Here is a 20861-nt window from a genome sequence, read left to right as displayed (position 1 = left end):
TCCCTGGGCTATGCGGCTGTTTCCCACTAGCTGTCTATTTTACGTTTGGTAGTGTATATATGTCCATGCCACTGTCTCACTTTGTCCCAGCTTACCCTTCCCCCTCCTCGTATCCTCAAGTCCATTCTCTAGTAGGTCTGCATCTTTACTCCTCTCTTGGCCCTAGGTTCTTCTGACCATTTTTTTTTTTACATTCCGTATATATGTGTTAGCATAAGGTATTTGTTTTTCTCTTTCTGACTTATTCACTCTGTATGACAGTCTCTAGGTCCATCCACCTCACTACAGATAACTCAGTTTCGTTCCTTTTTATGGCTGAGTAATATTCCATTGTATATATGTGCCACATCTTTTTTATCCATTCATCGTTCTATGGACACTTACATTGCTTCCATGTCCTAGCTATTGTAAATAGAGCTGCAATGAACATTTTGGTACATGACTCTTTTTGAATTATGGTTTTCTCAGGGTATATGTCCAGTAGTGGGAGCCACAACTACTGAGCCTGTGCATCTGGATCCTGTGCTCGGCAACAAGAGAGGCTGTGATAGTGAGAGGCCTGCGCACTGCGATGAAGAGTGGCCCCCGCTTGCTGCAACTAGAGAAAGCCCTCGCACAGAAACGAAGACCCAACACAGCCAAAAATAATAAATAAATTAATAATAAAAAAAAGCTTTTGCACAGCATAGGAAACCATAAACAAAACGAGAAGACAACACTTAGAATGGGAGAAAATATTTGCAAATGAAACGACAAAGGATTAATCTCCAAAATATACAAACAGCTCCTGGAGCTCAATGTCAAGAAAACAAACAATCCAATTAAAAAATGTGCAGAAAAAAAAAATAAAAAATGTGCAGAAGATTAAATAGACATTTCACTGAAGAAGACATACAGATAGCCAAGAGGCACATGAAAAAATGTTCAACATCACTAATTATTAGAGAAATGCAAATCAAAACTAAGATGAGGTATCACCTCACACCGGTCAGAATGGCCATCATCAAAAAATCTACAAACCATAAATTCTGGAGAGGGTGTGGTGAAAAGGGAACCCTCTTGCACTGTTGGTGGGAATGTAAATTGATACAGCCACTATGGGGAACAGTGTGGAGGTTCCTTAAAAAACTAAAAATAGAACTACCATATGACCCAGCAATCCCACTACTGGGCATATACCCTGAGAAAACCAAAATTCAAAAAGGGACATGTACCACAATGTTCACTGCAGCACTATTTACAATAGCCAGGACTTGGAAGCAACCTAAATGTCCATCGACAGATGAATGGATAAAGAAGATGTGACACATATATACAACGGAATATTACTCAGCTATAAAAAGAAATGAAATTGAGTTATTTGTAGTGAGGTGGATGGACCGAGAGTCTGTCATACAGAGTGAAGTTAGAAAGAGAAAAACAAATACTGTACGCTAATGCACATATGTGGAATCTAAACAAACAAACAAAAAAAGGTACTGATGCACTAGTGGCAGGGCAGGAATAAAGACGCAGACATAGAGAATGGACTTGAGGACACAGGGCGGGGAGGGGGAAGCTGAGATGAAGTGAGAGTAGCATCGACATATACACACTACCGAATGTAAAACAGTTAGTGGGAAGCAGCAGCATGGCACAGGGAGATCAGCTCAGTGCTTTGCGATGACCTAGAGGGGTGGGATAGGGAGGGTGGGAGGGAGACGCAAGAGGGAGGGGATATGGGGATGTATGTTTGCATATGGCTGATTCACTTTGTTGTACAACAGAAACTAACACAGTATTGTGAAGCATTTATATGCCAATAAAGATCTATTTTAAAAAAAACCCATATGTGGAATAATTCTTTATTTGTATGACAAAATTTCAGGGAATAGTGGTACAGCTTTTCTAAAATCCAAAACCACAAACTAAACAAACAGAACCACCCAATTCTGTTGGATAATGTTTGAATTCTCAATAATGAAGAATCTTTCATTTTGCTTGATGAAGGTTAAGGTCTTATGTAAAAACATATTTCATAAGAGATACTCTAAATTATGAAGTCATGCTGGTTTCTGCTACTCTTTATTTATGTGTATATTATGAGTCACATTTTATATATGATTCTGTCTCCATCTAAGACAAACATGTCCCAGAAATTTCCTCAGGGCAAATTTTGATAGAGGCTGTTTGGTGAACATGTGGTCTCTGCCCCAGTGAGGAATTATCACCAGAGTAGGGAAGTGAGGAACCGAGGACATTTCTTACACTTCACAATTTGATCTAGACCTGTTCTTGGCTTAATAACTTATTGATACAGATATCTCAGAAACTTCCTTACAGCTGCATTCTCTAAATTAAACCAATTAACTTTCCTGAGAAGGCCACTGTAAAAGAGCTTTGTCTCCTTAAGGCTAAGGATGATGTACAAATGTGTACTGACATTCAAACACATTCATCAAATCAAAGACAAATACAATTAACAAAAATACCAAATGATTAAATAGGAACTGTCATCCACATTCTTGAACTTCTATTTAAGCCAGAAGTGAAACAGTCTGTTTCATATCCATGAAAATTGCTATGGTGATAAATGTCCAGCAATTTAGGAATCAACTTTTAATTAGATTTCCTCACTTTTTATTCATTTTATACAAAATCATATTTTTCCCATGTGTTTTTATGTTCTCTATATAATTTCTTTATACCCTATTTTTGTTCCTATATTTTCTACTTTCAATGTCTTCAGTAGGCTTTCCATCACTTAGCTGTTCCATCCAAAAATTGTTTATGGATCCAATTTTCATAGTTTATTTTTCAGTGTAAAGATGGCAGTTGGTTTGGGGAGTACTGGATCTTGTAAATTTTGCTACATTAGAGTAATGTAAAAATTATGGATTTAGTAATTCAGTTTTATTAAAGGAAAATTTAATATTTTACAATATAATATTTGAGTTTTTAAAAATTCTAGCTATAAAATTCAAGATACATTTAGCTATAACTTCAAAGTCGATTCAACCAAATTTTACAACGTTTTGAAAATATACCTGGGAAACATAATATTTTAGATCATCATTTTATAATCCTAAAGTTGCTTAGAATTTCTCTATTGCTCACCCTACTTGATGTACAAAAATTTACTTCAGGTTTTGACTACTTGCTAATTAAATATTCTGGAATCCTGACAATTGTATCATTATGTTTAGAAATTGTGATAAAGTAAAATACCTTGATGCATATCTTAAAATTCTTATTCTATTCCCCAGCCCCACTCTGCCATCAGTAACCCAGGACACCTAATAATATTTCAACAGACTTCTACAGACTATAAAGAGCTTCATTTGCTCACTATTTAACTGGTCCTCCATAACCTTGCAAAGTTTATGGAATTTCAATTACATCTGCAAGATTTCCCCACAGCAGTAGCTAGTGTAGGGGAGGAAAAATCATTTTCCTTCTACCCTTCTAAATTCTTGGCTGAGACACCCCCTGTAACTAAAGACACATGAACAGGAGAAAAATAAACAGAAGTTTAATAACATGTATAGCTCCTGGACACATGGGAGAGACCTAGGAGAACTGAGTAACTCTCTGAAATGGCTCAAGCCACCACCTTAAATACCATCGTCAACTAAAGACAAGAGAAGATGTTGTGGGAGGGCAGTTATGGGAGATTCTCAAGCAAAGCACAGTAAACAGGGGTATGCTGCCATGCAGATTTAAGTCCATGTCTTCTCCAACGATAATTTTCTGAAGAGTTTGTCATCCTTCTCTTCCTGGTACATAGAAGGAGACACCTTTACAAATGGAGATGTCCCTTATAAATGTCTCTTATGAAAGAGTAACTGTTACTGTTTTTCAGAACTTCTCTCATGCCTCCTGCTTTTTAAAAATAATCAGCTCAAGATAATTCTTATGCCAAAGAAGCATATTTTGGGGTATTCTGGCAAATTCTGCTGCCCTTCACTAGATTAGTGTTTTGTTGAATGACTAGAGGATGAAAGTTCAGGGATGAAATTTTGTTCCCCTTTTATTGCTATTACCCAAGCATCTCCAGTGCTTTCTGATAGAAATTTTATAGATTCATCATTTTTATTTTACATCCATACATATTTATATGTTACTTCCTAACAGCATGCCCCAGTATAAGGCCAAATATCTATAACAAATTCCTTATTTAAAAAAAATATAATATATATCTCCAAAGCTTATCTATCTACAACTATATTTACATTCATTCTACCTTTCTGAATGAATGTACCAAGTATGATTCCAAAGGCACAGAATCTTAAAGATGGTTTCTCTGAATTGGTCCTGGGTTATATCTTTGGTTCTCTGATGTGATTAAATTTAAAGTCAGTAATAACCCTGCTGAAAAAGGGGATAGTAGAAATCCATGGCTGCAGTTACAAAAGTTATACAAATTTCACCTTTAGAACTTTTAATTAAATGTCTAAAGTCACAACTCTGGGTGGCAAAGTATTTGCTGCTGTAGAACATGTTAGTAAAAATGAGGAGAACAATGGGGTTGTTTGCCTCCTTCTACTTGTGCTGGAAAATGTGGGTAAGAAAAATAATGAGCTCAGGGATTTAAGTTTTCAGCACAAGGACCATACAAGAGACCTTCAATTTTGTGACTCTTTTTATTTCCTTCAGTAATCAAGATTTCTGAGGGTTTCCCTGGTGGCACAGTGGTTGAGGGTCCGCCTGCTGATGCAGGGGACACGGGTTCGTGCCCTGGTCCAGGAAGATCCCACATACCACGGAGCAGCTAGGCCCGTGAGCCATGGCCTCTGAGCCTGCGTGTCCGGAGCCTGTGCTCCGCAACAGGAGAGGCCACAACAGTGAGAGGCCCGCATACCGCAAAAAAAAAAAAAAGATTTCTGAAAACCAAACTCTAAGTCCTATTTTATAGATCACTGAATTACAACACAAATTCAATTCTCAACCTCTCAAAGTTTCTTTTGTTAAAGTTACCATCATGGTTTGGGAAGTAATAAGACCTTGAAAACTGGGACAGAGACTTAATGGACAAATTCCACTGAAGCTAAGGAACGTGAAGCCACAAATTCTACCTTGGCCGCTTGGCCAGTAGAAGCAGCCCTTCTAACCCTGCAGAAGAGTTCAGTTTTTCCTGACCTAAAGAACCTGTAATGGCTATCCTGGAAGTAGTTGCCTTGCCAAGGGTGCTGATCTTCTCTAGAGCTACCACTAACCCTCTCTTCTTGCTTCCAGAGTTTATAATCAAACTCCAGTCTCAGTAGGCTATAGAATATGAGATACAACGTTTGATTGATGAGATACTGCCACACACAAAAAAAAGATTGCATGATTTTACCATTTATATCAATGGAAACCTAGGAATATGTGTGGGACTAGGGTAGAAGAAATGTAGTGTTTGGTTAGGTAAAACTCATTGACATGCTGATATTCTAGATCCAATGTAGTAGTTTGAAGAGTTGAGAATGGTATGTGTTTGGCTGGTTGACTAAAATATGGACCAAAGATAATCTCTATCAAATAAAACTGAACTGCCATATCTTTCTTACTATAATGTAAAGGCAGTTAACCAAAGGCTTAGTGTGACTGGAATGGTAAAGTGAATTTACCATAGAAGACCTTCTTACCAAACTCATCCCTTAACTACACTCCCTAGAGTCTAAAAGACATTCTCTTAACCACGGCTGTGAGAAAAATAATGAAGGGAGCCCCTCACCTCCGTCTTTAAAGTGCTCTACTGTGCCTCTCCTTTGTAAGCCATTTTTTATAGAGGAAAGTTGCTACAATCAAACAGGAATCTCTAAATACCATTAAGATCCTGGGGGGGTTTCAGAAGCCATGTGGTAGCACTTATTGTCAAGCACAAGGTGAACAAATTTATTTGGTTAGACATAGAGTCAAAACATTAATCAGAATAGTCTGATCCACAGAGATCTTGGTACTGGCTATGGGATCATGGTATCCCTACAACTGAAACCGATGAGCAGCCTATTAAAGTCTTATTTGATTTGTATAAGAGGAAAACTCTAGCTTATACCTCTTCCAAATATTTTGATTTGGTCTAAGACAGAGCCCAGGTGTAATTTTTAAAAGCTTACCAAGTGATTCTGTCACATATCCAACATTGGAAAACACTGAGTTAAGCTATTGATTTTCCTCCTTTAACCTTTATAGGAACTGCATATGAGTAGAAAGTTGATTGATGTGAATGTCACTAGAGTGATTCTTTCCACTTGCTCTAAGGTAAATGAATAAGTGAAAGAACCTTGGGCATCCAATATACAAGGGTGAAATATAGATATGGAGATAGATAGATAGATACATACATACATACAAACATAGATTTACATTTAGGTATACTACACCTTACAAATGGAAAATATCCCCTTGAATGAGCCTTTGTACTCCTGACTTGTATCGATATCTCTAACTATAGAGATGTTTTGATTACACATAAATAATGGGTAATATATGTACATAATTTTAGAACTGGAAAGTTTTAATTAATATGCTGTATACATGTATAATAGTATAAATGTTGCCATATTTGAAACCTTAGAAATGTTGACAAATGAAATAAAAAATGGAAAACATAATGGCAAATGATTAAAATATATGAACATAATCGGTAAATGGGTTTGAGATGGCTACTAAACTTAAGATAAATGAGGAATAGTGCTACCTGCCAATATGTAAATAATGCATACATATTTTAAATTGATTTATAATAAATAATGCCTGGCATTGAGATGTGCTCACCTTGTCTTATAAACTATAATTCTGTCAAGTGAGGTAATTTTAATAATTACATCAAGAATGGGTATTCTGACTCATATAGACAAAATAATTTCCTCTAATTTGATATTTCTAATTTCTACAATGTTAAAATTTACCATCATTTCACTACCATTCACTTTCTTGATCTCTCTCTCCCTTCCTTACCCAGCTTAAATTCTAAGGTCAGTCATTATAAACACTTCCTTGCACCTCTCTGACTTTGTCAAATTTGCCTGGCTTATCTCATCCAATTTATTAACCCTGGAACACTTGCAGCTTAATGTGGCTGGAGGGAGACACATGACATCTTGACTGATTCCACTTTTAATATAAGACCATTAACCTCAAATACACTGGCCCTTCATGCTTCCATGCAATTATACTATACTTCCAAAAACAAATATGCCATAATTTCTTAATCCCCAATTCTTCCCCCCCAACCAGCCTCAATCTAAGATAATTATTTTGTATCCTACAGAGAAAACTGAAACAATCAAAAAAGAACTCCTACACATTCCCATCACCACATCCCAGCATCTGCTCCTATGTTCTCTGCCTTACTGTCTGCTTCCACAGGTGAACAATAATGGGACAAGGTTGAATATGGCCATTCTGCTTTAAAAAAAACATATTATCTTAGTCCTACTGAATTGGAGAAATAAGTTAACTGACCCAGATTTTAAATATCTTCAATGAGTTCATTTAGTTACATAACAACAGTGATGTGAGCAGCAGTAAAATTAAGTAATTTACCATAATAAAGTGGATGTACCCTTTGCTAAGACACTTTTCTTAGATACCTTTCTGTAGCTTTTCTATTAAATCTGCATCTGATTCAGTCTCAAATATTCTTATGAAATGCCTCAAATCAGTAACTTATAGCACAGCCTGAATGTTTTAAAAAGCTCAGAGTTTCACCATATTTGTGATGAAGACCTTCAGTAGAGATGGTGTAACTGGTTAAAAGGCAGTAACTGACTGCATAACCATTGTTTCACATGTATAGTTAACGGCAATAAAAGGCAGGCAGAACAAGATCAAAACCAACAAACCAAGAACCAGCTAACAGTATTGCCCTCTGTTTACTGGTGGCTGATCAGCTTTTTCCCTACTCTTTTACCTGAGCCACTTATCTGTGGTAGCCATGGAGTCTCCCTGGTAACGCTCTTTTTGTGTGACCCAATAGGCACAGCCCAGATCTTTTCCCAAAGCCGTTTGGATTGTCAGCTATCGTGACAATACAATTTTCCAGCAGTCCATATTGTGTTGTTTTTGGCCTAAAATAATCCAGGATATAGGAGGATCCTAGACAAAAACTGGAGGAATTTACAGTTTTGAGTCCAGTCACTTAACTTGAATGAGATAAAGCCATTTCCTGTTTCTAAAATGTTTAATTCACTGATATATTCATGTGATCTTTGGAAGGAAGCCAAAGATGGTATTGTCCTCCTCTCCATCTCTTTTCCATATAATTTCTTACATATAACCAAAGATAGACATTTTTCAACAACATTGGAGTATAGTAGACTCAGGGGTAATACCAATTAGCTACTTCCCAAGACGTTATGAAAATGATATAATTGTTTGTAACTGGATTCAGATATTAAGTGAATGTTCCTAAGAGTAGTGCCTCCTACAGAGCCTGAAGCAATGGCCCTACTTAAATCATGTAAATGAGTAAGATACGGGGGAGCCCCTGCCAAGGAGAACATTAATGTCTGCGAATGAACTGAGGAGGGCAGAGAAATCAATCATGAGAGTCGGGCTTGATAAATTTTATAATAAAGTTATGAAATACTGTGGAAATTTAGAAAGTAGAAGGAAACCTATTTTTGGAATGGGATGGCTTCAGGAAACAAATGACAACTGAACTATGAACCACCTACTGGGAATATTTTTATTATGTGCAAGAACACGATACTTCCATGTAAATACAAGCTCAAATAGCTATTTAATAGCTTTTTCCCTAGCTGGGAAGTTGCGGATGCAACCAGAATGCATGAGTTTGTCCTCAGAGCACAGGGGCTAGTTTGCCTGCCCTCTACCCTGCTTCTACGTCCTATTCACAAAATGACCAGTGAGGCAGGGGAGCATTGAGGGTTTTCTGGTCTGCAGGATGGGGTCAGAAACACACTAGAGGTAGCTTTCTATTATCAGACTACTGTCAAGAGACCCAAAATTTATTGCAAAGAAGCAACTGATTTTGATAAAAAGAACTATACATAAAGGTGGGCCCCTAGGTAAACTGTTTATAGATCTCTGCCAGCCATGTTTTACTTTTTCCTCAGCCTCAACTCTAGAATGCCTTAGCTATTATTAATCTGTCTTTTGGGCAATGCTGCTTTTTAGAAAACACTCCTGCAATAATGTTTATGTTTACTAGATGTCTTATGTTTGTCTTCCAGACAATGGGTATATATACACATATAACCAATAGATTAGAGAAATATGCAGGTTAAATAAGTTAACCAACTGGTAGGTCCTTGGGTTTGGGAGTGCAAATAAAAAGACTTTACAATAGAGTCACATAAAAATAAAGCGGTGTTCTGTCTCTAAATAAGCAGGAGATCCTGGAAGAAGCATAAAACTAAATAGACATGGGTATGAATTCTGTCAACCTGTGACCTCAGACATGTTAGTTAAGCTCCGTGAATCTCAATTTTCTTATCTAAAAATACAGATAATGTCAACTATCTTTAAAAATTATTGTAACCATTAAAGACGATATCTATAAACCATCAAATACAGCACCTGGTATTTCATACATATTCTCTATATATTAATGTGCATTGCAAATGCTAGCACTGTTTGTCACTAGGCTCAGGCATTGAGTGAAGTTGCATATTCTATACAAAGAAAGAGCTGGGAACCAGGCACACATTAAGCCCCCTTCTGGTGAGACAAATAGCCTAATGGAAATTACACTCAGTTTGAAATTACAGGACTTGGGTTCTGACTTAGAAATTACCACCTACTAATTATATATTTCCATAAAAATACTTAAACTCCTTGAATCTAAGTGTTGCCCGTATGATGCCAGTAGTAATATACCTTAGTAACACTGTAAGTAAGTATAAAAGAGATGTTTGTAAAACAGAGTGTATACTGTGTAGTGTAAGAAAGATGTAAAAAGTGTAATAATATCTAAATTTAACCAATCATAGAGCATGTCTTTTGGCTAAGCAGAAGTATGAAAATCAATGAAATTGTTATAATAACCTCTTATTGTAATCTATTGCTGCTTGTCATCATGGGGAATAAAAGAATGCGTACTCTTGATAGGTACCATGTAAAAATAAAACTCAAGCGACCAGATCTAAAAATGAAAGAACAACATGTAAATATATGATTCTAAGACTCATTCTGTCCCCAGATACCCTTTTCATAATGTAGCACTGTCGTGATCCTTTGTACTGAAATGACAAACATTTTCTCATCTTTGGAACTTATTGTGAGTAATATGTAAATAAATTCCCAAAAAATCTATTCTCTAGTTTACACATCAGGGTCTCCAGGATCTTTCCACATTGAGAAAACGTTTACTAAATCAGCTCTAATGGAAGATACTGAGAGAACTACATTGTAAATTAATGACTGGAAACAAAATCTTCTCCTTTCAAAGACTGAGTGATGATAATCCACTTTTGCTGGTCTAGAGACAACAATCCAAATCACTCCACAATAAAATCACTAAGGTAAAATTGAAGGCTTTAAACTAGAATTATTCCTAAGAATAGTGTGTTTTAATATTCATAATTTGCTTTGGTATTTCTATTTAAGTATCCCTATTTTAAAGTCAATATTTTAATGAAATCACACTTCTTTTCTTCCTACAGAATCTTTTAAATCTGATACTCTGTGGTTGTAAATCTAATAATAATCTTAATTTTTCATTCATGGAAATGTAGTGAAAGTGGTTGATTATAATTCATTTAATTTCTCTTCCTTCTAATTGTATCTTCAGGAATTTAGAGCATTTTCCTCTTCACTCCCTTCTCCCTGGGTGACACTCTTGTCCCCAGCCTTAAATTCTTGCCATCCATATTCTTATCTAATTCCCCTTGTGCTAAACCATTGCTTATAGTTTTGAGACACAACGACAAGGGTTCAAAATGAATTTCTTGATTATTTTCTTCTCTCTGTTTTACAGCACAACTCCTGTCTTGCTTGTCCTGGATCCCAACAGTGCCACCCAATAATTTGCCTCTGGTCGGTAGTACTTTTTTCCCTATGCAGACCTCTTCAAAGGAAAAGAGGGCTGGCAGCAACTCAAGCATGTGTGATAACAGATATGCCTGGTGCCCTGAGCAGAAGAAAGAGAAGCCACGAAGCCACTGTGGACATATATCCATGTAGCTGGGGCGGAGGGGTAGGAGGGAGGATTTCTAAGGAAAAACGAAAGAAAAAAAAGGAATATAGGTTTATTGAAGTTGAAGAAACTACTCAGCTTTCAAAGTCACCAGTGTAGCAGAGAATATTCTAGGTAACCCTCCTTTCTTTCACAATTTTTATTTTATTATGTTATTAGTAGTGTGGGTAAAACTATTTATCTATATGCCTACTAGGAATTTTATGATAATTCTTTTGAACATGTGATTTGTCTTACTTCTTTAAATGAAATAAAATTTAGTCCTCTAATGGAAACAAAGCGTATTTCTTATTATTTAAAATAATTTTGGAATCCAAAAAGTCCTTTAAAAATGTATTCTTTGAAGAGACCAGTCCTCATAGGAATATGAACAGAGTATGAATGGCTCACCTCCTGGAACCACCATGAAGTATCTTCCCTCAGGGGTACAGAACTGCATGTCCATACAAATGCATTATGGGTGGTTTTGCCCTTCTTTGGAAGCATCTGGTAGAGGCCACTTCCCAGACAGGATATTGAACAAGAGTCCTGTTCTGGTATGACAATAACCACAGGTGGGTCCTGCAAATATTCATTTAGTGACAATGTCTGTGCTTAACTCAATATAGCCTTGTTGTCACTTGTCAAGTAAATCAAAGGCACATAGCGTGTATTGAATGCCTGATAGTATCTAAGTGTATCAGTCACGCTTGAGTAATCCCAAAGGTTTAATTTGAAGAAAGGAATGGAAAACCTGCATCGTATAAAAGTTGGGTGTCTAGGACATATGTTCTGGAAATAGGAAATTATAAAATGCTACATACAATTCCTCTCCTTTTCTGCGATTTTAATATGTTACTTTATTTGGTGTATGAATTAAACTAGAAATAAACTTTTATTTTAAGTAGCATAAAATATATTTAATTTGATCTCTGGCTACTTGGGTTTGTTTAGGGCAATGGTTCCTAAATTTATTATAATTCTACTTCAGAAACTCTTCATTTCTATTTTTTCTTTTCTCATGTTTAAAATGAGATTGCTTTTACACTCATAAATACTGCACTTTTATTTTTATCTGCATATGGTTCAAACTTTTTTTTGTTTGTTTGTTTTTGCGGTACGCGGGCCTCTCACTGTTGTGGCCTCTCCCGCTGCGGAGCACAGGCTCCGGACGCGCAGGCTCAGCGGCCATGGCTCACGGGCCCAGCCACTCCGCGGCATGTGGGATCCTCCTGGACCGGGGCACGAACCCATGTCCCCTGCATCGACAGGCGGACCCTCAACCACTGCGCCACCAGGGAAGCCCGGTTCAACCTTTTTATATTGTTGCCATCCTTCTGTTTTTCTCTCCTGCAACTAAAAATAATATTCTAGGACAATGGAACATTTTCACGAATGCTGATATCGTATTTTCAACAACGCTGCTCTACGCCTTCCTCCCCACCATTCAAAAAATGACTGGGCCTGGAAGTCATTTTAAAAAATGCTCCAATATGAAAAAAGGGTTCTCTAGGTGCTGTGAAGTGTGATCAAGGAAACTATAACACAAGGAGTGACAAGGAAAGGAATACTTGAAAACAAGGGAACAGATTAGGATATTAATATTTCAGTCATGAAATCCATGTAATTGTTGGAATTAATACACTTGGCCATTGGTTTTACAGTGAAAGAAATTTTGTGTTTGTTTGAAGTATTACTGACAATAATAGAGAAAAGAAAAAAATAGTGTTAAAAATTATGTATCACTTTAACCTGAATGATATAACATCTGGCATATGCGTGTGCTATGAATATATACATATATTTATCAGGAGTAATGAGTGAGCAGTGCTTTCCCTTCTCATCTAGAGTATCACATCTGTTGGGTTGTTTAAAATAATTAACTTCCTTGAATACAGAATGTTGGTTTATACAAAATAATTCTAAAATATCAAAATAATTTAATGAGCTTCAAAAACTCAAAATTGTCAATGACAATAGTTATATCATTCTGTTTCAAATCTTTCTGCTTATAATTTTTTGTGGATAGATGAAACTACGTTAACAGGAGGCAACTTCAGAAAGACATCAGAAGAAGATTCTTTCCACAGCCTCCTGAGAGTCTTGGCTTTAAGCACTGGGTCCATCAACAAATGGAGACTTGTTTATCTGTAGAATAGTTTCTATCATTGTTGAATAAAACAGTGCTCAAGGAAGGGCAGAATATTGCTCAACTGCTTGCAAAATGAAGTTAGAGCTCTGCAATTTACTGGATGAAAGGATATGATGTTAGTCAATCCCTGGGCTCTAGAACTAGGTTAAGCTATATTAACTCATCACTGAGAATGTTTTACATTCCCTGATTGGTTGATACGTTTCCTAGGTTGAAAATTATTCTCCCTTTGAATTTAAAGGTCTTCTTTCACAGCCTTCAAATATGCCAAATTTCTGATGACTTTTTGTCCATTTGTCAATGACTTGTATCTCTGGAAATTTTAGAATATACTTTTCATCCATGCTGTTCAGAAATTCCAAAATGATATGTACTGGAGCAATTATTTTTTATTCATTTTACTTGGAAAGCAGTGGATACTTTTGATCTGACAACTTATGCTTTTCAGCCCTGAAAATTTTTATTTTAATTTGTGACTTTTTCCATGTCCATATTCTCTGTTTTCTATTATTTAAATAGCTAAGAGTTTAGTGTTGTACTTTCTGTACTCTAGATAATTTTGAAGAGGAAATCATTCCCCAGGGATTTGAAGAATGTTTTGTCGGACACAGAACTTGCTACGTGTCTTGAAACAGGTGATAAAAGGCTTGGTGATTGGTGGTAGAATCATTTAGACACGTAGTGGGGGCAGATAGGTAAAAGCGAATGCAGATCAGCATGCAAATGAAAGAAGACTGAAGACAGTGGACAGATTGACTTTTGAAGAACTAGTTTCAAAGTAGATTAATAGGAAGGATGGTTCAAAAGGACTATTACAATCATACTGAAGAGGTCCTTGAGCTCAAGCTCCAGAAAATATTTTACCACGTGCAAGGGGAAGACAGTGATTATTTTTACTGGGGAGTAACATGATTGAAAGTACTTTTAAAAGAGCAATCTGCTTGTGTTGAGGGGTAAAGATAGTAGAGAGATGAGGTAAGAGGCAGTAAAACAATACAGAAGGTTTTCACGTGCAAAACTGCTGCCTTGCTTTGCTGTTTTCTGACAAGTACAGTCTCCTCATCTCTTCTGAGTCCCCAACACTCTCCTGCCCTTTGTTCAAGCTGTAGCCTGGCTCTGTGAGTCTCTTATCCTCTTGACTCACCAAGTGATATCTGACAGCCATTTCAAATCTAGCTCAACTCTCAAGTTCCTCCACTTGCTCCTCACCAGCCCCCCAGCCTAGGTAGAATGACGACCCTCCCCTTTGATCACATTTCTCTTTTTGAATACATCTATTATTGGTACCTTTATCTTGAATAATTGTTACTTGTTTCAGAACCTGTTCCTCTAGACAGTCCTGAAGACAGGAAACTGTTTTCGTCACTCACATGCCCAGATAGACTACTTGTGAAATGTGAGCTAAGTAGTAACGGCAAGGTACAGGTTGTATGTCTGATGACTTTACTTACTCCTGGATGATTTAAGCAAAGAGTAAGAGACAAAGCATGTAATTAGATTCCACTGTACTACCTGGACAAGATAAATCATAATCATGACATCCTAAATATTGTATACACTCTGATGCAATGAACTGTTGAATCAGTATTCATCAAGTTTAGGCATACAAAACAAAATTCCAATTACCTATGTGAGAAGTATATTCTATACAAAACTGCAGAGACATAAATTAACCTGAAAGCATTTAAAACAACATGGTTGCCTGGGTGATATAATACAGCACATACAACCAAGAGTTAGTTAAGCAGGTAGGAGCAGAACACACTGCTACCCAAACACCAATTTTTCAATACTTATCTAATCACAAATAATGTGCAGCTTGAGATGGTAAAATATCAATTAACCTTAATGAAGCTGATCAGCAGAAAACAAAACCCTCTCTAATAAATGTCCATGAAGGCATAATTAATAAATTAAATGCAATACAAAGGCCGATTCTATAAATAAAATTCTTAAAAATGGCAAAACAGCTTTTTAATCAAGTTATTTAAAATGTTATTAGGTCATATTTGAAACATACAAATATCATATATATATAATCACATATGTAAGTTATGAAGCTTAATAACAAAATAAACATCCCTCCCAGAACTCACCACCCAAACTAAGGTCTAGAGCATTTCCAACATCCCTTGCTGCGATCTATATCTTCCTACCCCCTTCTCTGCACCGTACCGACTGATGAGCAACTATATGGAATTTTATATTTATCATTTCCTTGTCATATTTTTATTATCTTTATCACATATAATATGCAACTCTATGGGACATGTACTTTTTACTTTGTTTCTGAGTTCTCTGAAATATTATTATAGTGTACGTTGCCATCTTTGACTTGCTTTTTATACTCACAAGTGTTTCTACATTTCACACAAATTGGTAACTGCTGCTGTTCATTCATTTTCATGCTTATAATATTCATTCTCCTAAAAATGGGCATTTTAATTGCTTCCCACTTTTTATTCTTGAGAGCATTGCTATGAATATTCTTGTTGACTGGTGGTCAGGTATAAGAATCTCTTGAGGGCAGGGAATGGGTGCAGATTAGAAATAGCATTGCTGGATCATTTGGTATGTGAACATTTAATCTTACAAGACTTTGCCAAATTGATTTCCAGTGTATTTCAATAATATGTAAAAGTTGCCACTGATTCACATCCTTGCCATTAGTTAACATTTTATCAAAATATATTCAAGTACGGGCTATGCATTAAATATATTAGATCCTGGCCATTATAGGGAGTAGTAGGGAATAGAGTAAAATCAGAGAGTCCGGCTAAAAAGAAGTAAAAATAAACTAACAAAAAGAGAGGTTGCACCTGACAATAATATAAATTATATATTATGTTTAAGTTATGTATATATAAAATATAAAAATGTAATATAGGAATAATAAAAATATGCCATGAAATGTAGAGAATAATTCATTCAGTGCTTGAAACTGAGCTAGAAGGAATTAAAGCAGTAATGAATAAAAGTTAATTTGGTTAACTACAAAAAACTGGGTTTACACTTATTTTCTCTTTGAAGATATTATTCTCAGATCTATCACATCCATTATAGCTGTTGGCAAACAACTGTCCATCAAATTGGCACTCCTTTGAGATTTGTCTTTTCTCTCTAATATCGTTTAAGATCTGCTTTTATTTTTTTTCCATTTTGTGTTTCCCTACAATAGTTTTAAACATTGGTTATTTTTACTCTATCTTTCAGCAGTAAGAGAAATGATCCAATGGTCATTTTCTGAGATATTTCCTTTCTTTCATTTCATTTATTCTGTCCTTCTGGGATTTTAATTAGATATATATTGATACCAGGACTTCTATTCTCTAAATAGCTAGATCTCACTTTTATTTTTTCAATCCCCTCACTTCTCTGTGCCATATTGTAACTTCTTCAGATCTATTTTTCAGTTCACCAGTATCTCATTAGTTTTGTCTAATCTACCGTTCAAACCATATATTGATTTTTTTAAAGTTATTTCAATAATTATATTTTTCTTTCTTAAAGCTTATTTTGGCTCTTCCAGATATCCTAATCATTTTGAATAGTTTGTTAGTTTCTCCTTTTTAAAATTTTATGGTTTATGTTTTTTATTTAAATATTTCATACATAATTATTTCATATTTTATATATAATGATTCTGAAGGGTGGCAGAATATGCCACCCCAAAAATATGCCACTTTGGCATAAGGATTATTTTCAGTTAAAGGTACGTGAAAAAGAGCAGACGTAAGAAGGGCATTCTGATCTCCTCTTTTCTTCCTGGAACACGAGATAAAACTCTCATATAAAAGATGCCCTCCCTGTACCAGGAGAAAAGAAACATTCTGTGATGGGAGGCAAAGCCTAGAGAATTCTGTACAAATGGACCCTGTTAAAATAATTCTTATCTTTGATTAGCCTCCCTATATATTTTAGTTATTTTTCATAATTGCCTCTCTGTTCAAACTAGTATAAAAGTATTTAGGTTTTGTTACTTCTTTGGATCTTCTTTTCCTTCTGTCACATAAAACTTACATTTGCATGCTTTTCTCTTGGTAATATGTTTTATGTCAATTAAATTCTCCCGCCCATCTGAAAACCTGAAAAAGGTAAAGGTCAAGTTTTGCCTCCCCTACGATTCCAATAGCTGAGGTTATTGGGGCGTCTAAACTAACAGCTTTTTCCTACTGACTCTCACTCATGACCCTTCATTTTCTTGTATGTTTGGTGCTCTTCGATTATAGGCTTATATTTAGTTGAACTTAATTAGTGCTCTTCCAGAGTAGATATTCATTTTGTGCTCTTAGCAATCAGGGGAGCTACCAACTGGGAATGATTTATTCACCTTTTAGAGTCCTGGCCTTCATAAAAGAGCCTAAGGACTTCTATCTTTCAAACAGCTCACTGCCTAGTCACCTGACTCCAGCAAGGATGGCACTTATATTGAGAGACACCTCACCCTTTGGGTGTTAAATAGGCTCCAATTCCAATTTCAATCTTCTTTCCTCTACCTTTGTTGTTTTTGTTTTGTCTCCTTGGAGATATCCCCAACTTCTGATTAATCCAATAATATAATAAAACTATGTGCTAGGCAAGATCTAGTTTCGTTTTGTGTTCCTAAAGGCCATTCAAAGCAATTGCTGGGAAAGAAATTTTACAAATTTGACTTTGTAGAGGTTAGTACACTTGGTACATACTTCCAAGTAAAAATGGTGGTTACTTTATTTGGGTTAATTTCAATATTGATAACTATATCACAAAATCATCTTTGAAAATTAAACTGATGTTAGTGTCAAATAATACTTAATTTTTTGTAAATTTTTAGAACTAAGCTAGGAGATATATATTCCATAAATTAACAGAGCTCCCTTAAAGCACATGTTAAAAGAGCTTAAGAAAGATCACTTCAGCCAGCATTTCTCTTCCTCCCAAAAGGTTGATCAGTGTGCCTTTGCCTGTGAACTTAGCCTTATGCTAATTTCCAAAGTCAAAAATTACCTGATCCACAAGGTACTCATTTAGCCCCAGCTCTATATAACACAAGGTTCAATATAAAGGTTCCAAACTCTCATAACATTCCTAATCCTTTAGTCCTTACTCACGTAAAGTGTGCTAATGATCATAATGTCGACCATCTGAATCACAATCCACAAACCCAAGTACATAGGAAACAGCCATTTTAAATAGGTATTAAATAATCAAATTAGAATGGACTCTAAGTCTCTATACATGGCAGGTGGGAAATTCTAATTAAGTCATTATTAGGGCCCCATTATTTTTCAAGGTCTTAGTGAAATATGGCCTAGGAAAGGAAGCCAGACACACTGACATCTGAACCTTAGGAGTCACAACTAAAACTGTGAAGAGGTTCTAATCTGGAAGAGGTTCTAATCTGGAAACTCTGTTTTCATGGTTTACTTGGAGCAAGAATGCCATCCTGAGACTGGGGATTCTGACGTTTATTGTTCAGCATCCACAGTCTCTCCTTACAACCTTTATCTTTGGTGTCTTCTCACCTACTGTTAGACAAGAGGTAATAGCTCTGTCTTTCCTCTTGATCTTTCAAATTTTCCTTTTCTCCTCTACTTACACTCATAAGCATTTCCCCAATTCCTTCATCCCAAGGCTTTTAGGCATCAAATGGCAAGGAAAGTAATGAGTTTATCTTTTATTTATTTAATTTTTTTTTTGCGGTACGCGGGCCTCTCACCATTGTGGCTTCTCCCTGTTGTGGCCTGGACCTCAACAATCTGACTGTAAATTATATTGCCTTTGGTCATTGATTAGGCTGCAGAAATCTTGCTTGTTCCTTAGTTCTTTAGTAACTACCTAAGTTACCAGTCTAGGAATTTCAATTAGCCTTAGATGTCTGTCTTTCTTCTGACAGTTTCCTCCAAGAATTTGGAGTTTTTCTATTATTGAATCTCAGACTGATGAATGGAAATCTCACTGTCTCTTGAGAGACTTCTCTAAGGCCAACTTCTCTTCATGGCCAGGCATTCCACAGAACCCCCTGAAGTCATGCTCTATAAATCTGCTGAAACAACTTGTTGCTACTACTGCCCTAAACCCGCACGTGACACGCTGAGGTGGTAGGATGTGCCACTCAGGTTGTCTGTCCCATCAGTAGGGCTAAATTTTGTGCCTGTCTCTTCTCCCATTCCTTCCCTTTACCAGACAACTGGCAGGACGCCAAGGTACAACGGCTGCAGCATGTAGACTATAGTCAACTGAGAGGTACTTAACAGTAGAAGCCATTTTGGTCAATGAGTAAAATATTTACACTCTATAAACATTTGGTCTTTGGTGCCATATTCATAATCAGAAGGAACTTAAAAATATGCTTCTACTCTGTCAAGCAAGGCTTACAGAGGGAACTGGCATGTAAATCTTCTACTTAAAAATATGTAAAACATATACAGTAAAGGTTTCCACCACTATAGAGCAGCTTGCTCATTAAAATGTCATGTTTTCTTAGAATGGAAGGAGTGATGGGAAGATTTTTAGAATGACTTTAATCATCCTGGAGAGCACTATCTCACTACTGCTCATTTGGCAAAAGCTCAAATAGGGTAGATTATGCACAAATTAGAAAGCAAGAACATTTAAAAACTGATGAATAGCATACATTGTAAATTATATAATAGGAAATTTTATAGTATAATCAAATTATGATAAAATATGTATTTGCTGTATCACCGACCTATTGAACAATCTTACATTTCTATTACTTGCCCTGTATGAAAAGATAAATATCTGTGTCAAACCTGAACATCATATTTATAAATATTTCTCTTTCACATGCATGAACTGTTGTCAGACCCAGAAATTATACTGCTTTTTTAAGGTCTAGAAACTTGGGCTAACATTGGTGTTATTAGGCAGGTGCGTATGCCACAGATATGCAGTCAAACATTCTGTAATATAATCCAAAGAAACGAGCATCTGATTGACTTTCTTAATACTGTTCTATCCTGTATCTTTGATTTATAAGGAATAATTATTTTTTAATTACTTAAATAACACTAGAGTACAGTACTTTCTGCAAATCTGTTTCACACAATAGAAACTAAAGATTAAAAGAATTAATTAAATACCTCAAAAGGTTATTTATCTGCACCCAGGAAAGCATTAAAAAGTGCAAATAAGAAAAACAAACAAAAGAAGTACATGATTCTTACAAATTCCCTAACATTCTCAAGTGGTGTGTATGTGTGGGGAGAGTGGTCCATACATATTTTTAGTAAGGAATAATAGGTGCTTCCAAAGTATATTACATTTACCTGTAGTAGCACTTCCTCAATTGTAATGATGTGTTTACATGCCTATCTATACCTGCCCCTTTAAGGCAGGCTACAAAGTTTTGGCTATCATCACGATTTAAGTGCCAAGATGTTCTGAAGAGTCACAAGTGTTTGGAGACATTTTTAAGTCTTATTTGCAAGAGAGCAGGACAAGTGGCATAATGATTTTATTTTCATCAATAGGGTCAAAATATCACAGACAACTGCCCTATAATTTTGAAGGAAGATGAGGAAAGATATTGAATAAATAAATGATGTTTCAAATGCCATCTTCAACTTGCTTCCTATTAATAGTATTTGAAAAGATAATTGCTTT

The 20861-nt window shown here is 35.9% G+C and overlaps 1 protein-coding gene across 6 annotated transcripts in view; it reads right to left on the bottom strand.

Moving 5' to 3' along the window:
- Positions 1-20861, bottom strand: part of DGKB (diacylglycerol kinase beta) — a gene marked incomplete at its 3' end in the record, with an annotated part of 912102 nt that overhangs the window by 877152 nt on the left and 14089 nt on the right. The gene's annotated exons all lie outside the window — the stretch shown is intronic.

The sequence above is a fragment of the Mesoplodon bidens genome, assembly GCF_964165515.1.
Source record: "Mesoplodon bidens genome assembly, chromosome: 9".
Lineage (NCBI taxonomy): Eukaryota > Metazoa > Chordata > Mammalia > Artiodactyla > Ziphiidae > Mesoplodon > Mesoplodon bidens.
Note: the sequence above shows the minus strand (reverse complement) of the source record. Positions and strands in the feature narration are given on the sequence as shown.